The sequence below is a fragment of the Mustela lutreola genome, chromosome 9, assembly GCF_030435805.1.
Source record: "Mustela lutreola isolate mMusLut2 chromosome 9, mMusLut2.pri, whole genome shotgun sequence".
In the NCBI taxonomy this organism is placed as follows: domain Eukaryota; kingdom Metazoa; phylum Chordata; class Mammalia; order Carnivora; family Mustelidae; genus Mustela; species Mustela lutreola.
Window position 1 is genome coordinate 108,138,556 of NC_081298.1, and position 15,816 is coordinate 108,154,371.

Genomic DNA, 15,816 nt, shown 5'->3' on the forward strand with positions numbered 1-15,816 from the left:
CACAGGATGCCCAAGGACACACAGCTGGCCGGGGCAGGGCTGAACCCACTCCCAGAGCTGGTCACGGCCGAATTCCACTCACATTTTCTCCTCCCCAAAACCCTACAAGACATCCAATCCATAGCCATCTGGAGCCTCCTGATATTCCTAGACAAGCCTCACTCTGTTATTTTAACCCTCATTTCTACACATACAGCACCGACCTTTTATTTAAATTCCAGGTCTATTTTTTTCAGATAGCTAAAGCTCCCTCAGAGGCAACCTGGTAGAACCCCAGTGCCTCCCTCTTTCCTAAACCCATACTGCCATCTGTGCTCTTGCCTGGAAACATTCAATTCTGGGTGAGGATATGTCCTGGGAGGCTATCACCCTCTGGGAAGAAATATGTCTCAGTCAGGTAGTCACAGGGGAATTGCAGTGGGGGCTGCCGCTCAGACACGAAGATGGACTCCAGGCCACCAGGATGATTGTCTTACCGGGGTAGGCTTTCTGGGAGCGGACGAGGAAGCTTAGAAGCCAGATGTCTCTGTCCCAACCCATTCTCAGCTGTCTACATTCAGGGCCTGAACATCCCTTCCTCTTCAGATGACACAGTCTGTCTTAGGGGATTCATGTTAGAACCTAGCTCTTCCAAAGGGTGAACTGAATCCTACCTCTCTCCAAATTCCACAGCACTAATGACATCGGTGTTATAGCCTGGCTAATGTTTAAACATGGCCCCCAGGCCTCCCAGACCAAATACTTCCAGGTCCCAGTGCTTACAGGACCTAATCCTTGGGCCACCCCAGGAACACACCTCATTTGTACTGGGGGAGCCTGGGGGGTAGGCCACAGCGTGCTCAGAAGGGACCTGGATAGAGTGGAACCCACCTGTCACCATTCATGTCCTAGCAGTGATGATGTTCCTAGCAGCCTGGGCATAAGATCTCTTCCCAATCTCTTAAGAATTAGGGATCCCTCCATCAGGGTATCTCCTTCCTGCCTCAGTCAGGATGCCCTGCCTTGACTTCCCACAGCCCCGGCAACACAAACCCCAGTATCTTTCTCAAATCCCTTCTCGCCTGCCAGGTCTACTCTGGGAGCCTCCATGATGGCTTCCTGTAAACATTCTCTGTGAAATACAGAGGATCGGTAAGGCTCTCCCAGCTGAGTTGAATAATTCTGGTATCCAATTGCCTTCTTGGTTAACTTAATCATAGCTTCTGCTTTCCTCTTCCACCTCAAGGGCATGATCAGGCCTGGTCCAGTGCTATTATTACTTAACAAACGCTCATTAAGTGGGATTGATGCACCTTGAGGAAGAGAATGGACTGGGAAAGGTTGGAGTTGCTGGGAATGGGTCGATCATTCAGAAGAAGCAGGCAGCAAAGGAAGTCTTTCCCAGGAGAATGACACAAGTGGGCCCAGGGCAGGTGGGAGAGGACAAGGGGACAGACCGCACCCAGAGGAGAAGAGAAGGGGCAAGTCATCATGCTCAGGCCTCTTGTCTGGGATTCAGAGTTTGAGCTGAGCTAAAAACGAGAAAGATTGGAGGCCATGGGGAATGACGGCCATGAGGCCAGGAGCTTCAAAACTGGGGCTTGCAGCTCATTCACATGCATCTTCTGAGCCTCAGTTCCCCATCTGCAAAACGGGGGACTTAGAGCCAGAGTCTCAAAGTGTGGGTGGAGCATGTTAGTGATGCAGAGTCCCAGGCCCAACCCTGGGACTGAGTCAGCCTTTAGCCAGTCCCCAGGATGCCATGTGTGCAGAAGTATAAGAAGGCCTCCACAGTTCTCACATGCTGCTGAGCCACAAAATCACCTGGGAAGCCTTTAAAACCTCGGGTCTGCGAGGAACCTTTCTGGGATGACAGGTTATCCTGTATCTCAACTGGGGCGGTGGTTAGAAAGATGCGCATACTGGTCAAAACACAGGAACTGTCCCCTTCCAGTGGGTGTCTTTTAGTATATTCAAATTATATCCCAATAAAGTTGATTGAAAAGAAACCTATCCCTTGCTCTAATCCATGTTTGCTTACTGTAAAGCCATAGTAAAGAACACTGCATTCCAGAATGTCTTCCAACATAAAGAATTTCTCCCCTTAGAGAAAGACTGTACTCTGTCGTAAACATGAGATGACGTGTTCTCTGAGGATACAAATCAGTGTTTCTGTATCTGTATGGTAAGCCTCTCCCACCTGTCATGCATACGACCCCCCATAATCCCTTCTAATTAGGTCAGAATCCCTGGGTAGTTTGTACCCCTGCCCAGGTAAGTGTAGTGGGCATCTGAGCCGACCAGCACTTGAGCGCCTTCTGCAAGTATCAGCAACCAATACTCATGGCTTCACCAGGATCCCCGCCATCCCCCCCACCCCAGTACCCAGCCCTGCGCTGAGGGCCGAAGTGGGAGAGACAGAGGAACAGCACGTGACACATTATATCCCCAAGTAATTCACAATCTGGTTTGGAACACAAGACGGGGGATCACATGAAAAGAAGTACAATTGTAACTGAGGCAGAGCTACTCCCACAGCAGGGGGTGGGGGATAGGGGTGTCCAAGCCCTCCCAAACCACCCCCATCCACCCCCGCAAGAGTAGCAAGGGCAAGGCAACTGCCAGAGGTCACACATACTCACCTCTGAGCTGACTTTCCAGGGCCCTCCTCTTGGCTCTCATCCCACCACTGCTTTCAGAAATGAATGAGCAGAGACTCAGAGAGGTCAAACCTCTTCCCAAAGGTCACACAGCTAGCACAGGAGGAGGGAAACCTTGAACCCACAGCCGCATGGGCTCCAGAGCACACACTCTACAGCGTACCCCATGCCCCCCGTCAGGCCGCGGACTGTCAACTTTGCTCCCTGATGTATTTGCCGGAACCAATCCATTGCTAAACCATGTGATGTTCTGACTCTGGACTTGGGAGTGGAAAAGGGAGCCAGAGCCGGGGTGGTGTGTACTGGCTGGGAGGGGTGTCTCTGGATGACAAGTACCCAGCATGCAATCACAGGAAACGAGGGGGATTGGAGCCTACAGGTGCCTGGTGTCTCCTCAGAGAAAGGAACCTCCTTGCGCAAGGGGAATAATTCAACTCCAGGAGGCGCGGGCATGGCGAACCCCACTGCCCCTCCTCCTTTGCCAGGGCAACGTAAGATGTCAGACAACACTGTGGCCGCCTCATTATTGGGCTGCTCGGCCATTGTCCCCCGGACAATGGTTTCCGGCCCTGGCTTTGTGTGGGGCTGCCAGCCGAAGTTATTAACCACAGGAGCTGCCTTTGAGGGACATCCAAGGGAGGGGTGAAAGGTCACCGGGGGCAGCAAGGGGAGCGGAAGTGGGAGGGAGAGGCAGCACAAAAGAGAGGGATGAGCCCCTGTCCCCCTCCCCCTCCTCCTGAAGGAACCCCAAACAGAGCTGGGCCCAGAAGGAGGCATTGGGGGTGGGGGTTCAGGAGGAAGTTCCCGCTGTTGTTGTAGAGCAGAGAGGAGCCTGGGATGGCTGACTGTCCTTAGGCGCCTCAGAGGTATGAGCGTAGACAGACAGGGACACAAGCTGCATGTGGAAAGGACTGAATTGGGGACCGGCAGCAGAAGGGAGTGATATAGGCTGGCGTGGGGCTTCTCCACTCACTGGAAAAATAGTACTACCCAAGACCTCTGATGGCCATGCCACCTGCCCATCCCCCAACCCTCAGGGAAGTCACCTAGGTGGAGAATGTGCTGGTCCGTCTCCAGCCCTGTGCGGCTCCGCCCGTGGGTCTGGGCAGTAGAGGTGAGGACACCGTGACTTAGAGCTGGTGGCTGTGGAATTAGGCCACAGATAGAGCTAGAAAGATTTTCTTGGTCATCTGATGACAACCCACTTTTAATTGGACGGGGGGAGAGGACTCTGGGTGGGGCACAAAGCCGGCGGTGGGCAGAGCTGGAACGTGGTGTGTTATCTACGCCCTGCCCTGGGAGAAATGGTTTTTGGCATTTAGCTGAGGCTTCCATCCTCACCCCAGGTTTCCGTGGGTTCCCGTGGTGGTCCCAGCTTCCTAGATAATGTCCAAAGGCATGAGAACCCCTGAGAGGCCAGGCCTCAGGGAAGACAGCCTTGTCCTGCCTCTCAAATGAGAAAAAAGCAGAAAACACTCTTCTAGAGCTGCTACAGGCCATGGCAGGCCCATCTCCTGCTCTGCTGGCCCAGCAGAACATGATGCCTGGACCAGAATCTGCCACCCAGAATAGGACCAGAGGGCCTGGAGCTTCAGGTCCTGAGGCTCAAGGAGGCCCTTGGCTTTCCAAGGTCACAAGGGTCAGAGCCAGAGTGCTGGTCTCCTTCATGACAGTCTCTCCTCCAGCCAGTGCCCAGGGATAGGGCAGGGGGTCATTAGCTGAATAAGAGAGTGTCTTCAGTTATCTATAACTGGGTCTAGAAAGCAAAGTATAAATTATGCCACTCAAATTTTATATTTAAGGTGATACATTTTTTCAAACTAGAAATGATGTTTTAGTTCCATGGTAGGGATGGTTGCTTAGAAAGGAGAAGGAGAAGGAAAACTCTACACAGACAAGGAGCATGTTTGGACGGCGTGAGGATTCCAGGCAGGGCTGGGAGAGAACGGACAGCAGCTACCTATCGGGAACGACAGGGGCCAGGGGTCCCCGGGGGGCCTGCACCCATCCCGTTCCCCACTTCCACATCCCAGACCTTGTCTCTGTTCCTCTGAAACAGGCTCATCTCCCTCTCCCTGTCTCTGTGCATCTGCCATCGCCCCTTCCAGGCCTCCCCCGACCGACCCCTACCCGGGACAGCTTCACCTACCTCCTCCCCAGCTCCAGCTCTCAGTACACCCCACCCTGATTCCAGAATTTTCTGTGGTGTTCTGCCTCCTCTCGACTCCCTGTCTACCAGGCCACCCAGGCCTGGCAGCTTGCCACCCCACTCCTTTCTCCCACCAGCCCCTCCCCAAGGAAGCCCAGCCCAGCCCAGTTCTCCTTACCCTGGGCCCCCTGCCAGAATGCATTTCTGAACACCCTTTGCTTATCCTGTCACCATTCCTGCCCTGCTCTGGGCACCCTCCCTAATGGCCAGCACAGCTCACCTGAGGGTCATAAAACAGCCAGGGAAAGGCCTTCATCTTAACAAACCCACAGTGAGCAGACCAGTCCGAGGTAACCACGGAGTCTCTCTCTCTCCCTCTCTCCTATTCACACAGGCTCATCCGTACACACAATATTCACACGCACCTACATCTCACACATACACACTCGCCCACATGTAGACATTCACAACAGCGGCACCACAACCCCACAGATGTTGTCTATGTTCCTCTGGTCATTCTGGCCATCCTCCTTGTCTCTCTAAAGCCAAGGGCACTAACCCACTGCTCGCTGCCCTAACCTCCCTGTCCTGAAACTTCAAAACACCACCAATTCTGACCCAAAGCACTCAGCTCCCCAAATTGCAGCAGGTTCATTCGTCCTCCACGGGGCCCCTGCTTTTGCCCCACCAACCCCCCCCCACACAAAAATCCCTGCGCACCAATGTTGTTGGGCCAAGTGCAGGTGGGGACAGAGCTCGCTCCCACTACAGACCCAGGCCTACTTTGCCCCTCTCCTCACTCGCATCCAAGAGGCTGGAACTTTCCAGAGTTTGGCAACAGCTTAAAATCTGAACCAACAACAACAAGAGGAGGCAGGGGGCGGGGAGGGGGGGAATGGAAAGCAAATGAAATGTTAAAAAAAAAAAACTAAGCAATACTTGCATTCTCATTAGTAGGAACATGTGAGATGAAGCACGTTATGTTATTAGGCATTCTCTCGATTCAGTAAACACAAGCTGAATAAATTTATAAATATCAGCATTAAGTGAGATTTAACGGGGAGCTGTTTATCTTCCGCCTGTCAGGCAGGAGGCGACGATTGCCATGTATCACTCGCCAGCCGTGCAGTTCCCACTCGCTTGCCCAGGTGAGCTGGTCGGGGGGGAGGGGCTGGCACGGAGGGAGATCTGAGCTTGGGCTGCAGAGATCTGCATCTGAGGGCTGCGGAGGGTGGGGGCTGGGGGAACAGTGCTCAGGGAGGCCCTCCTTGAGTCCTCCAGCAGCCAGCAAGTAGCTGGGTGACTCGAGGACACTCTGCAGCTTCACTGAACTAAGGCTCCTTGATATCAGAGGAGCTAGTGCCCAGCAGGTGTCTGGCATGGAGCAGACTCACTGCTTACTTTATCTCCAGCACAGAGCTAGAGGAAATGGGCCCAATCAGCAGATGGGCACTGCTCTCCGGGATGGGGAAACAGATAGCGGGCTAAGGGGAATGACAAGGCAGCCACTGGGTGGACATGGGCTCGGGGAGTCTAGTGTCTATCTTGCCTCTGCTGCGACTACAGTCCTCCTGGGACTTTTTGTGACCGACTCCTCACTAAACCTCCATTTCCTTCTGTGGTCTGACCCCAGAGCCTGTGTGACCATTGCCCAGTTAGCCCGTTTGCAGTGGTATCAAGTGTCAGAGAACAGGACACCTAGGCTGAGAAGACTTTGTGTGACATGGGAGACCTGAATGTTAGGGAGATGGGGGTCCCCAGCCCTCTGCAATGTCTGCAGCCTGCCCCCCCCTTGCCTGGACATGACCTGCAGCCTGGAGCCCCTTCATGAGCTCTGTAAACAAACAGCCCAGATTCCAAAGGCCTTCCCAGACCATGCAGTGTCTCCTGGAGCCGTCAGCAACCTGGACCTCAGGCCATGTCCGGGCTTCCACCACATCCTCACTCCCTGCCGCCCCAACGTACACATACTTACGAATAAAATAAGTTAAATTAAGTGTCAGCATAAGATAAAACCTGCATTCCTATTCTGCCCTATAATGTATAAACTACTACTACATTAAGACAAGGCACAGTAACAGGCTCTCTCTAATGAGGTACTAAATACATGACTGATACTGGTCCTCGGCTAACCAGCAAGGCTTCCTTTGTCGAAAGAGGCTATAAGGTCCCAACAGGTGAAGAACAGAACGTGCACTTGGACTACCTCTGAACACTCCTTCTCTTTCTCTCCTCCCTCTGCTGAGCCTTCCAGACCCAAGGATCCGCCCTCATCAGGACAATATCCCTAAGTTATCCCAAGATGCTGGGCTGCCGGGCAGCATTCCACGGTACTGCGGGTGGATGTCACTGGGTGAAAGTGTGCCAGGGGACTGCACTCCCACCAACACACTGCAAGCAGGTGAGCTGGGAGAAGACCCCTCGGCCTGCCACTGCCCTATGGAGTGAGTAAATCATGCAGACGGCCTGCAAGGGGACCACACAGGGGGCACTGGGGAAGTCCCTCGGTGTCTCAGAGTGTCCACAGAATGAAGGGATTGAAGCAGGTTCATCTCTGCAGTCCACTCCAGCCCTGAATCTTAACTACAGTCACTATTATGCCATCTGCCTGTGCTGGGAAGGAAGGTTGTGGAGAGCTGAGCTGCCGAGAAGCAGCATCAGCTGCTTATTTACAGATCCTTGAGTGCAAGTGTATTGGGGTTTATGGCTGAGATAAGCACCAGGCAAATTCCATTATTCAACCACATTTATGAGAAGCTAGCTATGTGTAAGACTCCCCACCAGTGGCTCTGAAAAAAAGGGAGAATTCATGTGAAAGTCATACATTCCAAAACCAACAGCATATGAGTGAGAAGGCGCCCCTGGGCCTCGCTACACCTGAAACCAGGCCCAGAAGTATCCACATTCCCAAGATGGTTGCTCCATATACTTTTGCTATTGTTGCCATGAGCTCCTAGCCTACAGAATCAGGTACACACCAGACCTCCCCCGGCCTCCACAGCCTGTGTCTAAATCCGGATCCACAGTAGTGGCAATAAGGCACATCTCACTGGACAGTTCCCACCCACTTCGGCGGGAGCCTGTCCACCTTCGAAATGCCACGGTCTTCCCTGACGTCTCAGAACAATTTCACAAAGATGGACATGGATACCTGAAAATAAAGAATGGGAGGGTGTGGCAGTGTTATGAGCAAAAGGGAAGCTAAGAAGAGAAACAAGTTGTTTCTTTGATCGGGGTGTGTGTGTAAAGACAATCTGTTGTGCTTGGGATATATTACCTTTGAGGCTCTTCCATGATTTCCAAGCGGCAATGCTCGCCCTGAGCTCAGGAGACAGTTGGACGAGAGATATATATTTGTTATCTACTTAGAAGAGAGCACTGAAGCGTGAAGGTTGGGAGTAGGCCAGAGGAGAGAGTGTGTTGAAAGAAGAGAATATGACCAAGGCCCCAACATTAAAATGCATCATGAACTGGAGATGGGGTGAGAAGGAAAAACCAGAGAAGTCGCATGCAGAACAATATGGAAGACAGAAGGAGCCCCAGATGTGCACAACGACCCAGAAGTCAGATGAGCTGAGGGGTTTAGGGAGGAGGGAAATAGTAACCGTGACAAAAAACACAAGTCTGTCACAAGGATTGGGACTGAGAAAAGCCATTGAATGTGACACTGGTGACCTTTACCAGAAGGTTTACAAGTAACAAAATATGGAGAGGAACCCAGTTATAGAAGTCAAGGAATGTGTTGGTAGTAAAGACCTTCCCGCCATGTTATGGGTTCAATTGTGCACCCCCCCTCCAAAGAGATATTGAAATCCTGATCCTGGCATCCGTGAATGTGTCCTTATTAAAGAAATGGGGTATTTGTGAAAGTAATTAGGTTGAGGTCGTTAGGACAGGCCTTTAATCCCATATGACTGATATCCTTACAAGAGAGAGGAGAACACCCTGCGAAGACAAAGAAACACACAGGGCCCCAAGTCCCTGCAGATAAAGGTAGATGTTGGAGTGACTTTGCCACAAGCCAAGGATCACCTGGAGCTACAGGAACCTGAAAGAGGCAAAGCAGAATCCTCCTCTCCAGGCTTCAGAGGAAACATAGCCCTGCCAGCACTTTGATTTCAGGCTTCCAGCTTCCAGGACCATTAGAAAGCACCTTTTTATTGCCTTAAGCCCACCCAATTTGTGCTACATTGTTATAGCAGCCCTAGAAAACTAATAAAGGCAGTAAATACAACTTCATAAGAAATCTGTTCGTGAAGAGATGCTATTAAGCACTTTTAGTAAAGGGAATGTTTATCTTTCATGGAAATACTTGAATACATTTGGAGACTAAGAGAAAGGAATCCATAAAGAGGAAGAAATAGGAAACTCAAAACAACAGAAAAATGTATATGTTGATTGTATCTCAAAAAAGAAATTGAAGAATGGTTAATGAAGCACAGAGGAGGCAGAAAGAAATTTGAAATGAGAACCCAAGTGAGAGAACTGTCCTGAGAAGGAAGGTGGGCACTGTCTTGTAACGCCAACTATCTCAGCCTCGATCCTATAGAAAGCGGAGCCTGAGGCAAGGATTGAAGATGTGATCCTTTACCTGGCGGAAAGGTGCAAGGCCAGTACAGTGTGGATTAAGAGAAGATGAAAGTAAGGCAGAAGAAGGGGTGAAGCACTGTGCTGAAATGTGTGACCGTGCTGCTGGAAACTTGACAACAAACTGGGAAAACACACAGCAGCTCACTCACAGACACGTTCACTTAGCATGCTGGTTGCAAGGGTTGCAAGAACTAAACCATACCTTCAGTAGAGTATCCCCTGAAAGGAGATGGGAGAACTTATGTGACCATCCTCCTCCAATGTTTCATTTCCCACCAATCAAGACTTACCCAATAGCAAGCAAATGTCCCTGAACATCTGGATTATCAACATTCAATCTTCATCCACCAACATGACAAATCTCACAGTGGAATCAAGTCTTGAAGTAGGAGGGTGGAATGTGCTCCAAACAAGAGAAAGGAGGCAGTTGAAGGAATCCAAGAAAGTACACTAATACACCAGAGAAAGGGGGAGAATGAATGAGTGGAGAAAGAGAGACACCTTATAAATAGAGCAGAAAGAAGTTGAGGAAATTGATGTGGAATGGTTATCGATGTTAAAAGAGACAGAGCTGAAGGAGCCTGTAAGAAAGAAAGAGATGAAGGGGTGCCTGGGTGGCTCAGTCGATTAAGGTCGTGATCTCAGGGCCCTGGGATCGAGCCCCAAGTTGGGCTTCACGCTCAACATGGAGTCTGCTTGAGATTCTCTCCCTCTCCCTCCGCCCCTCCCTCCTCTCTCTTTCTCAAATAAATCAATAAGACGGAAGGAAGAGAGAGAAGAAGGAAAGAAGGAAGGAAGCGAGGGAGAGAAAGAAAGAGATGGGGAATGGGGGATGAGATCCCACATTTCTAAAGAGCTAGGAAAAATCAAAGATAAGTACAATAAACCATCTTGAAATTTGTATTAGGGACTCCTAGAATTTCAGAGGGGATTTAGCAACAAAGTCCCAGCAAAGACTAGTGGTAACTAAGTAACTTTCCTAAATTTACAACACTTGCTGGTGGAGGAGTCCTATCTCAATAATTAATATTTTGGTCTGTGTGTTTAGGAACAGTTTTAATCATGATAGTTAAACCCTGTTACCTCCTCAGTTACCCACACTCATGGGAAAGAAATCATGTGAGTCCAAGGTTGTAATCCAGACACTTCCCCACCTGGTGGCCCCTACCTGATTTACAGGCAGTCTACTCAATGGGAAGAAACCACCATGGACACTAGCTGGGAATCCCAAAAGGACATGTGCGGTGCTCAGACTTTCACAGATCCAGACCAGCTTCTCATGGACTTGTTTTTCCCTTTGCCTTAGTCCTCAGGGATTTGTCCTGCTTGCTGCCCATCTCCCTCCCCCAGCCTGTTCTGTATCCCACCCCACTCCGCAGAAGGAAATAGGAGCTAGAAGTGAAAAAAACTTGTGAATTTGACCAGTGCTGGTCCCGCCAACCTCTAACCCTTTGCAGACTTCAAAGATGGCAAATGGAAAGAACACCCGTGTACATGCACACGCAGATAGGAAATGCAGGGAGAGAGACTCCATGCCTGAGGAGGCCTTCTCTCTCTTTCTCTTTGACTCTGAAAAGTAAGTCTCACCAACCTCAACCATTGTCCACCGCCTCCACCATTTTTCCTGACTTGTCTCTAGAAAAGGCCACGTGACCCCCTTCTCAGCCAGAATGCCTAGCCAAAACAGAATAAAGAATCTACTGGACTCAAAGGAGCATCCCAGATGTCTCCATGCTAGCTGCTGGGAGCATTACCTCTGAGGATTTGATCACAGCTGCTCTTAAAATGCCAAGAATGAATTCATGTGTTAAATCACCAAATCCACGTATTAGGGCTAGAGGCAGGTTTAAAGCCCAAAGAAGTCAATTTACAAGAAAGAAGAAGGAGGACTATGGAGTGGGGAAGAGGAGGAGAAGTAGGGAGGGGGAGGAGGAGGAGGGAAGGGGAAGGAGAAGGAAGACAGTAGGACAGAGGAGGGAGGAAGAAGGGGGAGGGGAAAGCGGAGGGGAAAGGGAGGGAGAAGAAATTCTACTTGCTTTGGCAGTGAAAATATTCTAACTGATCCATATTAACTGCCTTTACTTGCAACTAAAGAGATGGATACATCACCCAAGAAGACCGTGGTTTGGCCTTGCTGATGTTATTAGGTCTTCACTAGGTGGAGACAAGCTTCCCTCCTACAAGAAGAACATTCCTTGAGCTTCTAGACCTGCCCAGACCTTTCCTTTCACCTCCTCAGTGAAGAACTGTCTATGTTCTACCAAGCCAGCGCCCAGTCACACAGAATCCACCCCCAGGCCAAGCCAGTACAATCACCATTAAAATCAATGACACTTTCTTAAACCTTTTAGGAAATGTCTCTCTTTTTCATGCGGCCAAGGCACTATGAGAAAAGGAGGGCTTCCAGGCACATTGGCAAGCATACACCCCACCCCACATCCTCTCTCACAAGGATCCAATCTGAAAATAGAATCCATCCTTATTTAATACTTAATACTTCCTCTTTTTAAAAAATAATTTTTATTTATTTATTTGACAGAGAGAGAGAGAGAGCACAAGCAGCGGGAGCACCAGGCAGAGGGAGAGGGAGAAGCAGGCTCCCCACCAAGCAAGGAACCCAATGTGGGGCTTGATCCCAGCACCCTGGGATCAAGCCAAAGGCAGATGCCCAACTGATTGAGACACCCAGGTGCCCCAATATTTACTACTTCCAATATCTGTTGAGAACCTACATGTACCCAAAGTCATGCAAGGCAATGAGGACACAGAAGGGGCAAGGCAGTCTCGGGATCTGGCCTCATGGAGGTCTTTTTACCAGCCCTCACCTCCCCTCCCTTAATGCTTCAGAGCACAAGCCTCATTGCTCAGACCCTTGTCTTCTTCCCTCCTCATCTCCAGTCCTCCCAAAGCTCTTTCAAGTTGTGGGGGCATCCCCTGAGGCTCATGCTTTCTGCTTTCCAGGTGACAGCAAGCTTATCAAATGACCCAGTGCTTGTTGGCATCTGTTGGGCCTTACAGTTCATACTTCACACTCTTCTCATCACAAATGTTGGTGTTTTAACACATCTTTGCAGTTGCAGTGTCCAAATTAGAGGAGAGACCTACTGGAGGCCATTTCAAGGAAGGTGTTCTTTCAAGTGTCCTGTTCAAGAAGATTCCACTTTCCTGGGAGAGTCTGGAGAGGTGAGGGTCCTTTCCAGGCCCCACTTGCTTTCTAGATGGCTTTTCCTAACCGCTCTAGTCTCTGGTCATATCCTGGCCCCAATACTCAGGAGTTAGGCAACCGTGGATATGACAGACCCATGAGGCAGATCAACACCAACATCAGCCATGGCTCACCAGGATGATATGACATAATGCTTTTGAAAAGTGTTCTGGAGGTATTCACTGCTGCCATTGCTCACGGCAGTCTTCCCACCTTCCCCAATTTGCCTGAGCACCCATGGCAAGGGAGAAGGGAGAGCCCACCACTCTTTGGGGTGGAGAGCTGAGAAATGCTAATGGAAGACTTATGTATCATGTGCTCCCCCAGCTAGTAGGGAAGGGGAATGCCCTCCTGAAAATGCCTTAAAAACACACCTCTAAAGTAAGTCTTGAGCTCACCCTGCCCTCTCCTGGACCTGGAGTACTGTCAGCTGACTGTCTTCTGGGCTGAGCTGGGCTGGGCTGGCTCCAGGAGGCAAAGGGCTCCTTCAAACTCCCAGTTCCAGAGGCTTCCTGTGGTAAAGTGAGTGGGAATGCTGCCTACCTTTTCCTGAAGTATTGTAGGAGGGGTTGATGGCACAACAGCCTGGTGTCTATACCCCAGATGACTACGGGGTGGTGGGGAAACAAGCCAGTGAACAAGGGGCTCTAACCACCCCCCATGATGGTCCATGTCTCTTGCCTCCTCTGTCTTGAACACGGAAGGCTGTGTCGGATCCTGAACCCATTCATCCGTCTCTTCGTGGTTGTCTAGTCTGTATCAGGCACTCTGCCTGGAGAGAGTCACAGTAACTCCAGGACCCCATGGTGTCTGCCAAGTCCAATGACAAGGGGAAATGGGATTCCTAAATAGGAAGATTTATACTAGTTCACAGAATTTGGGAGAAGGGGGGTCTTCGGAATCAGTGTGAGAAAAGGAGTAAAAACAGAAGCAAAGACAGAGCCGCACTCACTGCATTTCCTTTTATCTCTAAGAATTGGGCCTGCTACGCAAAAAGGGCTGACTGCTTTTACCTCCCTGGTCTTGAGACATCTGGGGTGCTGGTGACAGAGTGACTCCAGTGGATGAGGCGCTGAACAGACTGGAGAACGTTCTACAGAAAATTCCAAGTCTGCTGAGGAAACCAGAACCATGAGGTAGAGCCCACTATGGGCTCAGAAGCAAAGACCTTGACCTAGAGTTTCCCAGGTCCACAAGCACCTGGAGGGGAAGGAGTCTGGTCACTCCAGGGTGGACGCAGCCTCCCCCTCCTCCCCTCTCCCCCTCCTCCCTCCCCCCTCCTTCCCCCCTCCCCCTTCTTCCCTTCCCCCCCCTCCCCCCCTCCTCCTCCCCTTCCTCCTAAATTGTAAGGTGCTGGCAGTAACCTTCAGTTCACTTCCTGCTTTCCTCTGAGCTCCAGTGCCCCTTGAGGTGAAGCCTTCCTGCAGTTTCTAACCACCTTCTGCCTTGATATCACCGTTCTTTGCGTAATCTCCAATACAATTTTCTTCTGATCCGCTCTTGGCTCCTTGGGGCGGGAATCATGACTTGCCCTGCAAGTACCCCATGAACCAGTGTCTGGCAAACACAGGTGATTGGAAAACACCCGCCTTCCGCACGGATTCCGAGGCGTACAGAGCAGCTCCGAAGGCTGCGGAGATGCAGAGGACCCCGCCCAGGCTGCGAGGACCGAAGTGGACGCGGGCTGTAAGCACGAAGAGGCGGGAGGCCGGGCCGTGTCCCGGGCCGGCTCCGGGAAGCCTCGGGCGTCTGAGCTCTCGCCTGCGTCCAGCCAGGCGAGCCAGAGCCGCTGGAAAGCCAGCAGCTCCCCACCCCGCGGCGTGCAGAGTACCCGGGGGCCGCGGCGGGGACGGGGCACTCGGCTCAGCCGGCTGTCCCGGGACGCGGTGCGAGGACGCTTCGTTAACCTCCTGGCTCGCTCTGATACCGAGGCTGCATAAAGGGAGGGATCCCATGCAAATGAGGGCCGGTGTCGCGGAAGGCTAAAGACTTTTAATTAAAGGAAGGCACCTGGAGACCCAGCCGGTGGGAGGAGGGAACTAAATAGAGCAAGTCGGCCGCCGCGGGGCAGGGAGGGAGTCGGCCTACGCGGGGCTCGCCCTCGTCCCGGCCCCCGCCCACCTCCCCGCGCAGAGGAGGGCGCCTGGAGAAGAGAGGCCTTTCTGTCCTTTGGAATAGCTCTGACATTGCGCCGCTGGCCCAGCGCCCTGGGATCAACTCTCAGACCCCAGAATCAAAATTGTCTCGAGGAAATAAATGGCCCCAAAGGACCAGACAAGTGGGAAACAGAGTTAGACTCTCAGAACTGCCAGCCTCAGGACCTCTCTGCTGCGTTGCCGGAAATTCCAGGTAGACCTGAGGCCAAGGATAACATCTGGGGGAGCCTTTCAGAGCGCGTGCTATTTTATTATCATCATCACCCCTAAAAGCTTCAAAGAGCTTAGCAAGCCTTGTGTCATGTGCTTTACTTCTCTCATCTCAGTTAATCTTCAACAACCCTCAAAACCTAGGTGTTCTAATTAGCCCCGTCTCACAGGGGAGGCAATTGAGGCCAAGTCACTTGTTAAGACCCTCCACTGACTGGTAAAGCAGAGCCTACAAGCCTATCCAACTCCAAAATTCAAGGTCTCGGGACCCTTTTCTTTTGGAACAAGAGCTCCCAGAAGGGCGGACGTGGCAAACGGGCAGCACCTTGGACAGCGTCACTACCTTCTTGGTGCTTGCAAAGTAGGTGCTCAATAATTGTAATGCTCCGTCCAGGCTAAAGATTTCCTATATTAAGACCATGCACGTGCTCCCAGACCTAGTTCTTTTTCTACCTCGGTTTTATAAATGCTGGTGACAAACCGATTCTGATTCATATGATTCATCTTATGTGAGGAAAGTCTGACCCTAGGTTATCTGATCAACCCTGAGAAATGACAACACAGCTAGGGTAATAACTTGAGGATAACCATGACCAGTTTGATGATTACCAGTTGCTGTTAAATGAATCGTAAAACTAAAAGTAAGATTTATATGGGAAGGCAAAGAAAACTTAAATAGTCAAAATAATTTTGTATAAAGAAAAAAGTTGTAGGATTCCCATTACTTGATTTTAAGAATTACTATGAAGCCACAGTAATGAAGACAGTATAGTATTGGTAGATGGAGAGATACATAGATTAGTGGGTCTTGAGAAATAAAAAATGGAGTCATACAAGTATGTCCAGTGGATTTTTGACAAAAGGGCA

The 15,816-nt window shown here is 50.8% G+C and overlaps 1 non-coding gene across 1 annotated transcript; it reads left to right on the forward strand.

Moving 5' to 3' along the window:
- The first annotated feature begins 15,303 nt into the window (after positions 1-15,303).
- LOC131808726 (small nucleolar RNA SNORA72) lies at positions 15,304-15,430 on the forward strand. The gene has a single exon (XR_009344927.1). It is a non-coding gene; the product is annotated as a small nucleolar RNA SNORA72 (small nucleolar RNA).
- The last annotated feature ends 386 nt before the right edge of the window (positions 15,431-15,816 follow it).